Source organism: Macrobrachium rosenbergii, chromosome 57 (assembly GCF_040412425.1).
Source record: "Macrobrachium rosenbergii isolate ZJJX-2024 chromosome 57, ASM4041242v1, whole genome shotgun sequence".
NCBI lineage: Eukaryota > Metazoa > Arthropoda > Malacostraca > Decapoda > Palaemonidae > Macrobrachium > Macrobrachium rosenbergii.
The window spans coordinates 14,560,395-14,576,289 of NC_089797.1; positions in this window are offsets into that span (position 1 = coordinate 14,560,395).

A 15,895-nucleotide genomic window follows, 5' to 3' on the forward strand; every position below is an offset into this window, starting at 1 on the left:
AAGTTATAGACAGCCAACCTTCCCAAAATTTCAGTCTCGATTTATTAAATTCCACCAAACTTTCTGTGGCCTGCTTTGCTCAAGTGTACTCCATCTTCTCTTAAATCATTACCATTTACCTACAAGTACCTCCCACATGCCTGGAAATCCTACATTATTTTGATAACAGTACTCTTTTGTATTTTCATTGTATTTTAAAGGTGCAACTAGAGCATATAGTGGGTCGCATTCACACAATTATTACTCCTTCCGTTTTCCCGTTATTTAGATTTGGGGAATAATGAATGAAAGGAATGCATTGACTACACACACACACACACACACACACACACACACAGAGAGAGAGAGAGAGAGAGAGAGAGAGAGAGAGAGAGAGAGAGAGAGAGAGAGAGAGAAATGAATCTTTCCAATATCAGATAACTGTCCACCGACGAATATTCGATTACAGGGCGACATTCATTACGTTACTGTAATGTATTCCAGGATCATTACATTGATTCATGGTGACAGATAAGGGGAATCTTCTCGGTAGTTCATAAGTGTGCGTGGGTTCCGAGAAAATGACGACAGGAAGTAATTACCACCCCTTCCCCTAAATGTACATAAATTTACTTTATACAGATTCAACTTTCTTCGAGCTATTCAGATGTCTGATGAAGAAGCGCCAAGGTTTTTGTCTATAAATGAAAGAACACTGAACGGGTGGGAAAGTTAATATGGGATTGATAGTGTTACTTTTTCAACGGTTGTTTAGCTTTTGATAATAGCACGTATTTGTGGATAATGTACTGTTAGGGGAAAAGTAGATGTTCACCGGAGATATGGATTAACCGTGACTGGTAATGAAATTCAGACTGTTATAGAGTATAAGTAAAAACGATGCCAGTGTGAAAAGGAACGAAAAATAAAAACATTGCCAAGGCGCGAAAAACTTAATTTTTTTCCAAAAGGGATCAAAGAAACGTAACTTCACGGATTATCGTAATCGCCATTTTATTTTAGAAAGGTACTGGTTTAATCTTAACAAATACGAGTAGAGTACTAACTCAGCAGAGTATAATCCTTAGCAAAAACGAATCTAGAGAAAATAATGTAAAGCTTAACAAGTGAGTAACGGGACCAAGTTATATAATTTTCAATAAATGGTCATAGAATCTCCAGTACCTTCATTATTTATGAAAATCATTTATTAATTAGCATTTTAAAAGCTCATTAGGCCTCCCTTCTTAATTTTAATATTCTTCATTAATAAGGAAGTATAGGTATTTATAATATACTTACATACATACATATATAACAAATATATATAATAAATATACACACAACACACACACACACATATATATATAAATATATATATACAGTATATATATATATATATATATATATATATATATATATATATATATATATATATATATATATATATATATATATATAAGCAACGCCCATAGCTCACAGTGAAGGTAGGTTGGTAGGTTCCCAAGGAGATATCTGGCTTGGCTCCGATGATCTTTGACCTTATCAAAAGTAAAAGGAGGCTTGTCAACTAATCATGTGAGTGTCGGAAGCAATCTCCTTTGAAACTGAATAATAACAGCTATTGTTACTCAACCCCTTCCCCTCCTCGGTTTCACAGTTTCTTAAAAAAGACAGGGGTTACGAGATAAAGAGCGTTCAGGGAGATTACTTTGCTACTTCTTTTGTCTTTTTAATGAGCTTTGCCGCAGGTTTCTTGATGGGTTCCCATCGACATTTGCCACAGATTTACGATGAGCTTCAATAGATATCGCCATAGATTTCTACGGACAACAGACAGGTTTCTATAGACGATTAAACATGTTTACGACAGCGGGAGACTTGTTTTTCTTACTTGTAAGTACGTCTCTTCCAAGCACTGTTACAGTGCCAACTGAAATCTTGAATCGGGTTCTTTCTCTCCTAGACATTCGTTTTTAAAGGACTCGAAAATTTCCACATTTCTGTGAAAGTTGTGATTATTGAACACTTACACTTTTTGGGCGATGAATATGATTAGCCTCAAATGAACAATGAAGACAACTGTAAAGAATATGACACAAGATGTACTATTATCACTTTCTTTTCATTGTCAGCATCATACTCAGTCAAATGAAAACAAAACGTGTGCCTTGCATTGGTGCAAATAAATACTTTGCTGGTTTAGAACTTTTACAGGGGTTCTTACAAACCTTTTTAGTTGTCAAGGATTGCCTTTTAGCCTACAATCTGGTACTGCTTTAGCTACATGGACGAATATAGTTTTCAAATATTTGGGTATTCCAGTTTATATTAAACTCACTTCTCTCCAGAACATTTCCAGTCACTTTTCCAGTTCATCCTTTCCAACTTGACTTTATATCTCTCTTAACTCCAGTTCAGTCAAACAATGACCAAATGGAATGGAATGGAATGGAATATGGAGTTTAGGCCAGAAGCCAAGCACTGGGACCTATGAGGTCATTCAGCGCTGGAAAGGAAATTGAGAGTAGGTAGGTTTGAGAGGTGTAACAGGAGGAAAACCTCGCAGATGCACCTTGAAATAATTGTTATAGGAGAGGGTGGATAACAAGATGGAAGAAAGATATGAATGGAGGTACAGTAAAAGGAACGAAAGGGGTTGCAGCCAGGGGCCGAAGGGACGCTGCAAAGAACCTTTAGTACTGCCTACAGTGCACCCTGTGAGGTGCACCGACGGCACTACGGGACAATGACCAAATGTACCCCCAGCCATTACCCCTCTTAAAACAAAATCCATCACTTTGGTCGTCTCTCTTCTCTATATAAATGCAAAATCTAGAATTGTTTTTCTCATCATTTTCTCATTTTCCAAGTATTTTTAGGAATATTTTTATTTTGAAACAATGTATTTTCTTTAGTCTAAATAAGGCCCTTTCAAAACAAATTCCTACAACGTTCTCTCAATTCTCATTTACTCCACGAACCCCATATTCACAAATAATGCATCTCTCTCTCTCTCTCTCTCTCTCTCTCTCTCTCTCTCTCTCTCTCTCTCTCTCTCTCTTTTAGTCTTTGCATTCCAGTCATCGATCACACCCTTTCAAGTTCTCAAACTCAGCCAGGCACAAATTCAGTCTCTGAAAAACATTTTCTTTCTCATTTTTCTTCCGTCCATATATATATATATATATATATATATATATATATATATATATATATATATATATATATATATTACTTTTCCTCCTGATGAAACTAATCTTAACTATATATATATATATATATATATATATATATATATATATATATATATATATATATATATATATATATATAATATACGCACACACACACATATAAACAAATATATGGCAAATCACTGGAATAAAAAAGTAAAAATGAAGGCGTATTGATTTAATACACATTCTCACTTACATAGCTTGCATGAGAGAGAGAGAGAGAGAGAGAGAGAGAGAGAGAGAGAGAGAGAGAGAGAGAGAGAGAGAGAGAGAGCACAGAATGGCAAAGCATTCAATAGAACTATTAACCAACAAGTCTCGTTTATAAAGGCTACATTCAAGATGAAAATATGAAATATAGGCTAATTATAAGAACTTTATAACATTTGGCTTAATCTATATTGTATGCTGAAAACTATAGCTAAGGGAAATACAACATTTGACATGTTTGCTGTTCGTCTGCAGCATCTGTTATTTTAAAGGCCTTTCCCCTTTTCAGGGGCGGTGGGGTTGGCTACTCGGAGAGTCTCCAAGGATGAGGTTATTAACCTCATGCCCATTTCTTGATCCCAGCTGACGCTGGTACTCATTCACACTTGTGCCGTCTGTGGGTGGCAAGCCAGGATCACACCAAGAATCTTGCTTTCCAGAACCCTGTGCTCTACCTTTATGAGGGAAATATTTAAAATGAAGGCCAACACTATTTTTATTTTTTTATGTATTATCAGTTCTAAAGGCGTGTGATTTTGTGACACCAACTAACATTCATCGTACAATTCTGAAGAGGAGACAACTCCGTGTTTCTTTTTTATTTATTTATTTTTTTTTTGCCCTAATGGGATTGTTTATGATATCTCTCTCTCATTTTTTTCAAGAATAATTTCTTCAAGTCATCTCGACCAAGCCAGACGTGATGTCACGGTTATCTGTTTAGAAGAATATTACTAAAAGACACACAATGTATCTAACAGTATGGATTACGGGATAACTGAACTCGCTTCAAGTATTCCCTTTTTACGTTACACAGTAAAAGTACCTCTGAACGTTGAAAAAGTTTTATCTTAAATACAAAAATGACAAAGCTTTAAAATGAGGATTTGGAGCTTGTTTCTTTGTACTTTGGTTTTGAACGTTGCTTTTTTAAATGGTGCTTCCTGAATTAGGGATGCAAATTTCGGACAAAAACAGATGAAAAGTTTTATCTCTGATTAGACGTTGTGACCACGAAAAATGAAACCAAACTTGCTTTAAATTTGCCAGACTGAAGAACTAAACAATGATGATATTTAGAGTTGTTTTTTTGTTATACATTTGGATACTTTTGGAAGCAGATTAATGTGAAAGGCTTTTAATTAGAAATTTATCTTATCGTGGATGAGGACTAACTATCCATCTTGATGGAATATCAATAAGACGCAAGAAACATGATGTGTCTGCCGGTTCTTACCTAGGATTTGCCACATAGCGCTAAGCAGCTGATGGAATACAATAAAGAAGGTGTCTGCCGGTTCTAAGCATCTAGGATTTGCCAGATAATGAAGAACTAAACAGCTGATGGAATATCAATAAAGAAGGAACTAGAGTTGTCTGCCGGTTCTAAGCATCTGGGATTTGCCAGATACTGAAGAACTAAACAGCTGATCGAATATCAATAAAGAAAGGAACTAGAGTTGTCTCCTGGTTCTAAGCATCTGGGATTTTCTAAGAACTAAATCTGATGGATACAATGAAGAGTTGTCTGCTGGTTCTAAACAACTGATGGAATATCAACTAGAGTTGTCTGCCAGTTCTAAGGAATTTGCCAGATATGGAAAATCAATGTGTTGTCTGCTGGTTCTAAGCATCTAGAATTTGCCAAATACTGAAGAACTAAACAGCTGATGGAATATCAATAAAGCAAGGAACATGTGTCTGCCGGTTCTAAGCATTTAGAATTTGCCAGATACTGAAGAACTAAACAGCTGATGGAATATCAATAAAGCAAGAAACATGATGTGTCTGCCAGTTCTAAGCATCCAGGATTTGAAAATCAATAAAGCAAGGAAGCTAGAGTTGTCTGCCGGTTCTAAGCAAGGAAGATACTGGAGTACAGCTGATGGAATATCAATAAAGAAGAACTAGAGTTGTCTGCCAGTTCAAAGCATCTAGGATTTGCCAGATAATGAAGAACTAAACAGCTGATCGAATATCAATAAAGAAAGGAACTAGAGTTGTCTGCCGGTTCTAAGCATCTAGGATTTGCCAGATACTGAAGAACTAAACATCTGATGGAATATCAATGAAGCAAGGAACGTGATGTGTCTGCTGGTTCTAAGCATCTAGGATTTGCCAGATACTGAAGAACTAAACAGCTGATCGAATATCAATAAAGCAAGGAACATGATGTGTCTGCCGGTTCTAAGCAATTTAGAATTTGCCAGATACTGAAGAACTAAGTAGCTGATGGAATATCAATAAAGAAGAACTAGAGTTGTCTGCCGGTTCTAAGCATCTGGGATTTGCCAGATACTGAAGAAATAAATGATGGAATATCAATAAAGCAAGGAGCTAGAGTTGCTGCCAGTTCAAGCATTTATCAACTAAACAATGGAAACATGAGAGTGTTGTCTGCCGGTTCTAAGCATCTAGAATTTGCCAGATACTGAAGAACTAAACAGCTGATTGAATATCAACAAAGCAAGGAACATGAGGTGTCTGCCGGTTCTAAGCATCCAGGATTTGCCAGATACTGAAAAACTAAACAGCTGATGGAATATCAATAAAGCAAGGAACTAGAGTTGTCTGCCGGTTCTAAGCATCTGGGATTTGCCAGATACTGAAGAACTAAACAGCTGATGGAATATCAATAAAGCAAGGAACTAGAGTTGTCTGCCGGTTCTAAGGATCCAGGATTTGCCAGATATGGAACTAAAAATCAATCAATAAAAGCAAGGAGCTAGAGTTGTCTGCCAGTTCTAAGCATTTAGGATTTGCCAGATACTGAAAAACTAAACAGCTGATGGAATATCAATAAAGCAAGGAACTAGAGTTGTCTGCCTGGTTCTAAGCATCTAGGATTTGCCAGATACTGATGGAATATCAATAAACAGCTGATGGAATTTATCAACTAAAGCTGATGGAACTCAATAAAGAGTTGTTGTCTGCCAGTTCTAAGCATCTAGGATTTGCCAGATACTGAAAAACTAAACAGCTGATGGAATATCAATAAAGCAAGGAACTAGAGTTGTGCCAGTTCTGCATCTAGGATTTGCCAGTTCTAAGCTGATGGAATATCAATCTAGAACTGCCAGTTCTAAGCATCCAGATACTGAAAAACTAAACAGCTGATGGAATATCAATAAAGCAAGGAACTAGAGTTGTCTGCCAGTTCTAAGGATCCAGGATTTGCCAGATATGGAAAATCAATAAAGCAAGGAGCTAGAGTTGTTGTTCTAAGCATCTAGGATTTCTAGAGCTGAAAAAATCTGATGGAATATTTAGAGTTGTCTGTAAGATAGGATTTGCCAGATACTGGAGAACTATACAGCTGATGGAATATCAATAAAGCAAGGAACTGGAGTTGTCTACCAGTTCTAAGCATCCAGGATTTGCCAGATATGGAAAATCAATAAAGCAAGGAGCTAGAGTTGTCTGCCAGTTCTAAGCATCTAGGATTTGCCAGATACTGAAAAACTAAACAGCTGATGGAATATCAATAAAGCAAGGAACTAGAGTTGTCTGCCGGTTCTAAGCATCTAGGATTTGCCAGATACTGATGAACTAAACAGCTGATGGAAAATCAATAGATGGGTAAACAGAGTTTTACATGATGTGCTAAAATACTTTACTTATCCCATAATTTAACTGCAAAAAGTGGCTCACTTGTGTAGTGTGGACATTACTGACGTAGTTAAGAAAATTCGGTTACCAAATTCTCAAACAAAGTCATCCTGTTTATTCTTACCATGAATTGTTGCATATTTCGCCATTTTTTTCCCCTAAGAGAGGCACCGCTGCTCTCGTCAAGTAGGTGAACTGTAAACGACGAGACAAACAAAATCATGAACAGTGTAAGAGACCCAAATGAGCAACATGAGGTCTGGTAGGGCGGAGAGAGAGAGAGAGAGAGAGAGAGAGAGAGAGAGAGAGAGAGAGAGAGAGAGAGAGAGAGAGAGAGAGAGAGACGTCTTGACCGACTGACTGACTGACTAATCGTCTCAACAGGCGAACAGCATGAGGAGATTTACCATCTAACCAACCAACAAACAAATGCGAATAAGTCGCCATACACACGTACAGATGGCAACACTGAGTCGCTCATACGTCTAGATACTGATGGTGTCGGTTCCAGTGCTTGTAATGCCTTTCCATGTGTTGATACGTGTACTGGTTCGCTGATGTAGGCCAAAGGCAACACTAGAACTTATCAAAATATCTATGCAGATAAAAGATATTTGCTACCTCACAAAGTTCTTAACAAGGGCATTGCGGTTTCACTTCAGTGATTCAAAATGATGGCTCACATTGGCAATTATATGTTTTTGATGTTTAAGGGAAAAACAACCATGTCCTTGAGGGCAGCATTAAGAAGATAATTACAAATCACAAAGTAATTATGCTGATCCATAATTACAAAATACAGAAAAGCAGGACAACTCACATATATATGCTGTAAAGTATTATTCATATAATTACATTATTTCCTTTTTAGTTTTCTATAAAGAAAACTATTGTGTCGGTTTTGTCTATCCGTCCGCACTTTTATCTGTCCGACTTATTCTGTCCACCCTCAGATCTTAAAAACTACTGAGGCTAGAGGGCTGCAAATTGGTATGTTGATCATTCACCCTTCAATCATCAAACACACCAAATTGCAGCCTTCTAGCCTCAGTAGTTTTTATTTTATTTAAGGTTAAAGTGAGCCATAATCCGGGCCGTGGTTAAAGTTTCATGGGCCGCGGCTTATACAGCATTATATCGAGACCACCGAAAGACAGATCTATTTTCGGTGGTCTTGATTATAAGCTGCAGCGGCTGTACAGAAAACTCGACTGCGCCGAAGAAACTTCGGCGCATTTTTTACTTGTTATATTTGATTTCCCTACGAGACAGACAAGAATTTTCGTGTTCTAACATTTGTCATATTTCGGTTTTTATAAAAACTGTATCACATATGTTTAATCTTATGCTACCTCTAAATTCCCTATAAAATCATTGCGTTACCTTTCCGCAAAGGAGTCATTGGCACTATTCATTGTAAAAGAATCTAAATTCATCAAAGGATATTTCAAGAGATTCTTTATGACTCTAATAAACTACGAAACTGCCACTGAAATGAATATAGTTATTAGGCCCCTATCAGTGTAAAAAAAAAATAATGACTGGAACCTTTCAAACCATTGGTTGTTTAGGGAACGCTGACCTGTTTACGTAATGACTATTTGATTTTAATTTCCTTAATGAAAGGATCTTTAAAACTTGACATACTCCAAACACTTAACGATCTGGTAACCATGAAATATGTAAGATGTGTCTGAATGGGGCACACAGGACTCGCTCAAGTCTAAAAACACTTTATATTAAACGTATTAAAAATGGAGCATATATATAGCCTACACATATAAATGTATGTTAATATAAAAATACATATATATACATATGCATTATATATATATATATTATATATATAAATATATATATATATATATATATATATATATAAATATATATATATATATATATATATATATATATATATATATAATATATATATATATATATATATATATATATATTATATATATATATATATATATATATATATATATATATATATATATATATATATATATATATATATATATATATATATAGAGAGAGAGAGAGAGAGAGAGAGAGAGAGAGAGAGAGAGAGAGAGAGAGAGAGGAGAGTTAAGGGCATATTTACTATGACGACCTCCACATGCCGGATCAATCTAGCCATGAGTCACCCACGCGTTCCGAGACTTAAAGGACATTGATGTATTTTGGGCTTGATAACCTCTTTTCATTCGGGAGTCGCTTATCTTTAGCAATGATAATAATTCATGCATCTGAATTTACTATTTGCAACTAGTTGGGGCACACACGACGGGTGAACAGACTTTTCACAGCAAGTCTACGGAATGACCAACTTTTTCATGAAACTCATGGACGTGTTTATGTCTTTGGACTTCTTTGCAGCAACGTCTGTTGAAAAGTTGTGCTTTTTCAGGTTAATGTCTGCTCATACAGCTTTTCGGAAATGAATACACTGATCAGTTCAATTCCAAAATATACGAACGGTGTACCGCTCTTCAGAACGCGTCATGAATGATCACGCGCGTGGTATTCAATTCTATGACCAAGGCGCCGTTCACGCGCGAAAAGGTCCTCATCAGAAAGCAATGGTTTAGCGGCTGTTCCTCAACTGGTCACATCACAACCTTTCCATCTAGGAGCGGCATGTTCTCGACGTCTCCGTTTAACCAAGTGGTTGTTGGGTCATCTCAAGGGGCTTATTCAGTGGCTGTTAGCCATATAACTAGGGTCCTCAAACCATACTCAGTGATATCCTTTGTGCCCACTTCTTACACCTCTTTGAGTTTGGATTCCCTTGCTTGAGGATGCTTTTCTCCTTTTCAAATTGAAATACCGCTTTTTCACACTTTCTTCTTCATGATCGGCGCTGTAGACACCATGAATAATAATATAAATAATAATAAAAACAATAGAAGTATTAAAGTAGTTTAACCAGACCACTGAGCTGACTTTCAGCTCTCATAGGGTTGGCCAACAATAAAAACAACAATAATAATATACTGACTTCTAGACAAGCTGAGTCGAAAGCGACTCTCCTTTCCTACTCTCATGGACTGTTTATGTCTACGTTTTATTCATGCCATCATCTCCTCACGACGGTATTTACGATTTGACAGATTCCCTACACAAAGTCCAAATGGCGCAGCACCCTCTTTTCCTACGGGGTGCGGTGGTTCCTCAAGGCCATTTTGAGTGTCGTTTCGCATCCTGCATATCGCATTTCATTCCGAGATTCCCCTGCAAATGTGTCCGTCTGTGTACGGGATTGTGTGAGTGGAGTGGTTGCAAAACACAATGCAAACGCGATTTCGTTTGGGTCAACCATATGTGCGTAAGTGTGCACATGTCATTCATTATGTGTATTACAGGGGTCTTGCTGTGTGAGCTCGCTTTCCTTCCACTTTTACAATCTGTGTTTTTGTTGTGTGTATGCCACACACACACACACACACACACAGAAAGAGAGAGAGAGAGAGAGAGAGAGAGAGAGAGAGAGAGAGAGAGAGAGAGAGAGAGAGAGAGAGAGAGAGAGAGCTGCATTTTTTGCGATAAAATTTACAAAATTGAAGATACCTAAGTGAGGCTACAGTACTTCAGTATCTTGAGAGAGAGAGAGAGAGAGAGAGAGAGAGAGAGAGAGAGAGAGAGAGAGAGAGAGCTGCATTTTTTATGATAAAATTTTTCGAAATTGAAGATACCTGAGTGAGGCTACAGTACTTCAGTATCTTGAGAGAGAGAGAGAAAGAGAGAGAGAGCTGCATTTTTTCGATAAAATTTTCAAAATTGAAGATACCTGAGTGAGGCATTTACAGTACAAAATTTCAGTATCTTGAGAGAGAGAGAGAGAGAGAGAGAGAGAGAGAGAGAGAGAGAGAGAGAGAGAGAGAGAGTGCTGCATTTTTTCGATAAAATTTTCAAAATTGAAGATGCGTAAGTGAGGCTACAGTACTTCAGTATCTTGAGAGAGAGAGAGAGAGAGAGAGAGAGAGAGAGAGAGAGAGAGAGAGAGAGAGAGAGAGAGAGAGAGAGAGAGAGCTGCATTTTTTGCGATAAAAATGTCAAAATTGAAGATGCGTGAGCGAGCCTACAGTACTTCAGTATCTTGAGAGAGAGAGAGAGAGAGAGAGAGAGAGAGAGAGAGAGAGAGACTGCTGCATTTTTTGCGATAAAATTTTCAGAATTGAAGATACGTAAAGTGAGACTACAGTATTTCAATATCTTGAGAGAGAGAGAGAGAGAGAGAGAGAGAGAGAGAGAGAGAGAGAGAGAGAGAGAGAGAGAGAGAGAGAGAGAGAGAGACTGCTGCATTATTGCGATAATAATTTTCAGAAGTTGAAGATATGTAAAGTGAGAGTACAGTATTTCAGTAACTTGAGAGAGAGAGAGAGAGAGAGAGAGAGAGAGAGAGAGAGAGAGAGAGAGAGAGAGAGAGATTGTTTGTTGTCCATTGCGTTAAAATTTTCATCTGATAATTTCTAATCTATGACAGAGCGTAGTTTTGTGCTTGACAGAGAGAGAGAGAGAGAGAGAGAGATCTTTCATCTGATAATTTCCTAATCTATGGCGTAGTACTTTGAATAGGATATTGTTACTTTTGGAAATTTCATTATGTTTTGTTTGTGCGTATGTGAGTGACAGTAAGTGAGAAACTGAGTCAGCTTCTGACGTCACACTAACGGATATTATGCTACGCACTCGATAAATCGCATTTACTATCATTTAAAGAAAAGGAATTCTCCGTTCTTGATTGTTTTCGGAATGTTTGACAATCATTGAACAAATTTTTTTTTTTTTTTGCCTGTTTGCGGTTGGTTATAATTTGTCATGGAAATAGGTATAGAGTTGTGTCTCGGGGCACCCATCTTGAAAAGTGATAAAAAGTGTTTTCTCGACTTTTTTTTGTCTTGACGAGATTCCTAAGGAGTACTGAGTCATTTACATTTCCTAATTTGCGATATATTTTGATTTCTGTCTCAGTCAACTAGTATTATTTTAGTTAAACAGATACTGGAGTCATGCTGTTCATTGACATCGTAAGTTTTTCCCACAAAACTACCGTGAAATACATTCACATTAGATTCCCTTACTATTTCAAGATTTAGTTTCGGACTGATTATATCCGCGAAGTTCCTTTATAGTTTGAGGAGGTGAAAAGAAAAAAAAAGGGGGCACCACAAAATGTGCCATAGGGCATTCGGTATTAGAGGTCAGCGACAATACAAGCGACAAAATTTCTACAAGCCTCTCAGTTGCATTTTCATCGCTAACTTCACTTAATGGGCAGCTAAAGAATACAGAAAACAAGTAAAAAATGCGCCGAAGTTTCTTCGCGCGCAATCGAGTTTTCCGCATAATCGAGGCCTTCGAAAACAGATATATCTTTCGGAGGTCTCGGTATAATGCTGTATGAGCCGAGGCCCATGAAACTTTAACCACGGACCGGTGGTGGTCTATCGTATATCGATGCCAGAAGCACGATTATGGCTAACTTTAACCCTAAATAAAATAAAAATTACTGAGGCTAGAGGGCTGCAATTTGGTATGTTTGATGATTGGAGGGTGGATGATCAACATACCAATTTGCAGCCCTCTAGTCTCAGTAGTTTTTAAGATCAGAGGGTGGACAGAATAAAGTGCGGACGGACACACAAACCCGGCACAATAGTTTTCTTTTACAAAAAAACTAAAACCATCATTTTCAAATAACGACTTAGTAATTTAGACACTGTTTCATATCTCATATGGGAAATGGTGTTCATAGTGAGTCTGGACGAGATATGCATCTCAAGAGTTGGAAAATAGTGATGATTCCCAACATGTATTTTATAAGAGTACCTAAAATTTTAATCAACCCTTCTGGAAAGTGACCAGTATGAAGGGCAACATGTATATTCACCAAGGTGGATCAGTTTAAGCAATTTTCTTCATATTTTGATATAAAAATCTATCTTTATGGAAAACTATCTCATAGGTGATGTTAGCATTGCGGTTTTCAGTTTAGAAAATTGAAAGATTTCCCTTAGTTAAATAATTTCTCTTATTTATTTTGAACAAAGTAAAAATTCCAAGACACACAAAACCCCACGTATTTATTAAAGAAAATACTCAGAAGTTCAAATAAGGAATAACTTTTTTGGATAAAATGTGCATTATCATAGCTACAGAATGACGATTTTTTCTAGTTTTAATAGTCATTTTATTTTTTCATAATGTTGGATCGGATCAAAGTGATTTCAATCTTTTTTTTTTTAAGCATACAGAATTACAGTACAGTGTAGTCGCAAGGAAACATCTGGTTGTAATGCGAATATGTTTAATCAAGAGAGCTTTCCAAGATATCATATCCCGTTAATAATCATATGGTAGTAATTCTGGCCAATGCAGCACACCAGGATTCGAGGGGCTTAGTACTGGTGGTGCTCCCAGATTCATGGGTAAGAACATTGCCATTTATAGGCTTCATGACCAAAATAGTTTGTTTGATAGTTTTCGATGGGATTCTTAAGATTTTGACCTTCATTTCTTCTTTTTTATTCTCTCTCTCTCTCTCTCTCTCTCTCTCTCTCTCTTGTCTCTCTCTCTCTTTCTGCACTGAAGATCATTGTTATGGTGTTTGGTTATTGTACTGATTCGGTCAGTAAGTCTCCCTCCCTCTCTCTCTCTCTCTCTCTCTGCAATAAGGATCATTACACATCTGAGCTTAATTTATGTCAGTCAATTAAGCAATCTCTCTCTCTCTCTCTCTCTCTCTCTCTCTCTCTCTCTCTCTCTCTCTCTCTCTCTCTCTCTCTCTCTCTGCGCTGAGTTCCATTATGCTATAAATTAAGCCAGTCAACCTATCTCTTTCTAACAGGCATGATTATATCACCTGCAAATATAATGAAGAGAAACACAGTGAACTTTAAAGTGAAGATGACACTGATAAAAGATGCTAAGTAAACAAATAAATAAGGCCAATATCATGGCTACACAAACTTAATTCTTGTAATAACTGCCCTATAAACGCCTATTTTTCAATCACAGAATTCCGCCATCTACAGACACTGCAGCAAATTATTCTATAACTTACTTTGTAAAAGAAGCCCGAGGTACTGAATCTACCTATTTCTGAACACAGAGGGGCACTCTTTAATGCATTATCTAAACTAAATCTACTTCCTTTGTAGTTAACACTTTTCCACACTTGTGTTGAAACTAGTGGTTGTTGCCCATTGTTACCTCTTTTAAAATTCTTTTTTCTTTTTTTTCAACTTCCATCTCTTTTCTCCTATTTTAGCCAATGTTTTTACTTCTCTATTGTTATTTTCAGCTTCAATTTACAGTTCCTCATATCTGTTTTTGTTTTAGCTTCTAATTCTGCATTTTTAAATTGATTAGAATTGTTTCTCTGTTAAATCGCGCATTTTTTTTTTTTTTGCTCTCTACTTACGCTTACCACCTTCTTTGACCTTGTGCCTTCCCCTTCACTTCTGTTCTCACTACTATTTTCACTGCTAGAGGTACTTTCTTTTCCTTTAAACATAGTTTCGGTTCCTTCCTTACTGGTAATCAGTCTTTCACTGATTGAAAAGTCACTTTCCCTAACTATTACATCAGAGTCCCCATTGGTTTCAATTATTTCTGTCTTATAGTATATGGAAATACCATTTAATTTCATTGCCAATGGCTCAGTCACCAAATCTTTCGTTTAAACTTTTCCATTTTACAAATGAAATGTTGACAAAAAGAATGGAGTTTCCTACAATGCACTCAATTTTTAGAACCGTCTCTCCCAGCGTTCTTAGTGTGGTGATAGTTTAAACGACCCTCAAGGTGATTCTTAAGAAAATGGTCTCTTGTACAGGCTTCCGTGTCATGTGTTTTACCAGTGATACACTCAACCTGCCCACTGAACTGAGTACTACGGGTGCGCCCAACACTGCAGTAAAACATGCCATAATATTGTCAGCATATTATCGCACACACACATCACAAACAAGTTAAATACACGCCAGCGACTTATTGGTAGTCCTAACCAGTGCTTCATAAGATTATCTAGCATTTGCCAAAACTTAGTTTTCCACTTTCGGTCGCCGAATTGTTTTCAACTTATTTGTGATACTTCTGCGCTAAGTTTCCGACGTGCTCATGATATATTTTTCGTTGATACTGCCTAACGTAAATCTTAAAGTGAAAAATTTTCCTGGGGTAACAATCACTTGTTTATTTACAGGTTAATTTTTAACATATGGGTTTGTGTTGGTAAAGGGTCAACTGGATTAAATACTAAGAATTATGTTATAGGACTACGATCTCTTGTGCTTAGGCCTACCTGGGTTTTATTGTCATTAATAATATGTCAACTGTCGGTAAGGGTTGCTGGCAAGAGTTTTTCAAGTCTCGCGTCATGTGTGGTTGGCTTGCAATTTAATTTACTATTGCCTTTGTTTCTGAAGTAAGAAATAGTCAGAATATAATTTTTTTTTATCAGTAATCATAATAATTTGATTTTAGTTGAGTTTATTTCTCCCAACTTCCATTAATATATTTGCTGAATTTGTGCTGTTAAAAATGTAAAATAAGCAGGATGTAAAACAATATCAAATAGTCAAACAAATTCAAGGATTAAGTGAAAACTCAAATAATCCCTTAAAGACGGATTTTATATAAATGTGTGTTTATACATAATATACACACAGATACATACATAAACTAAAATTACAATACTTATAAATACTTGTGAGTCATTATATATATATATATATATATATATATATATATATATATATATATATATATATATATATATATATATATATATATAGAATGAATATATATATGTATATATCATAAGCACAGACTATATCACAAATAATGTT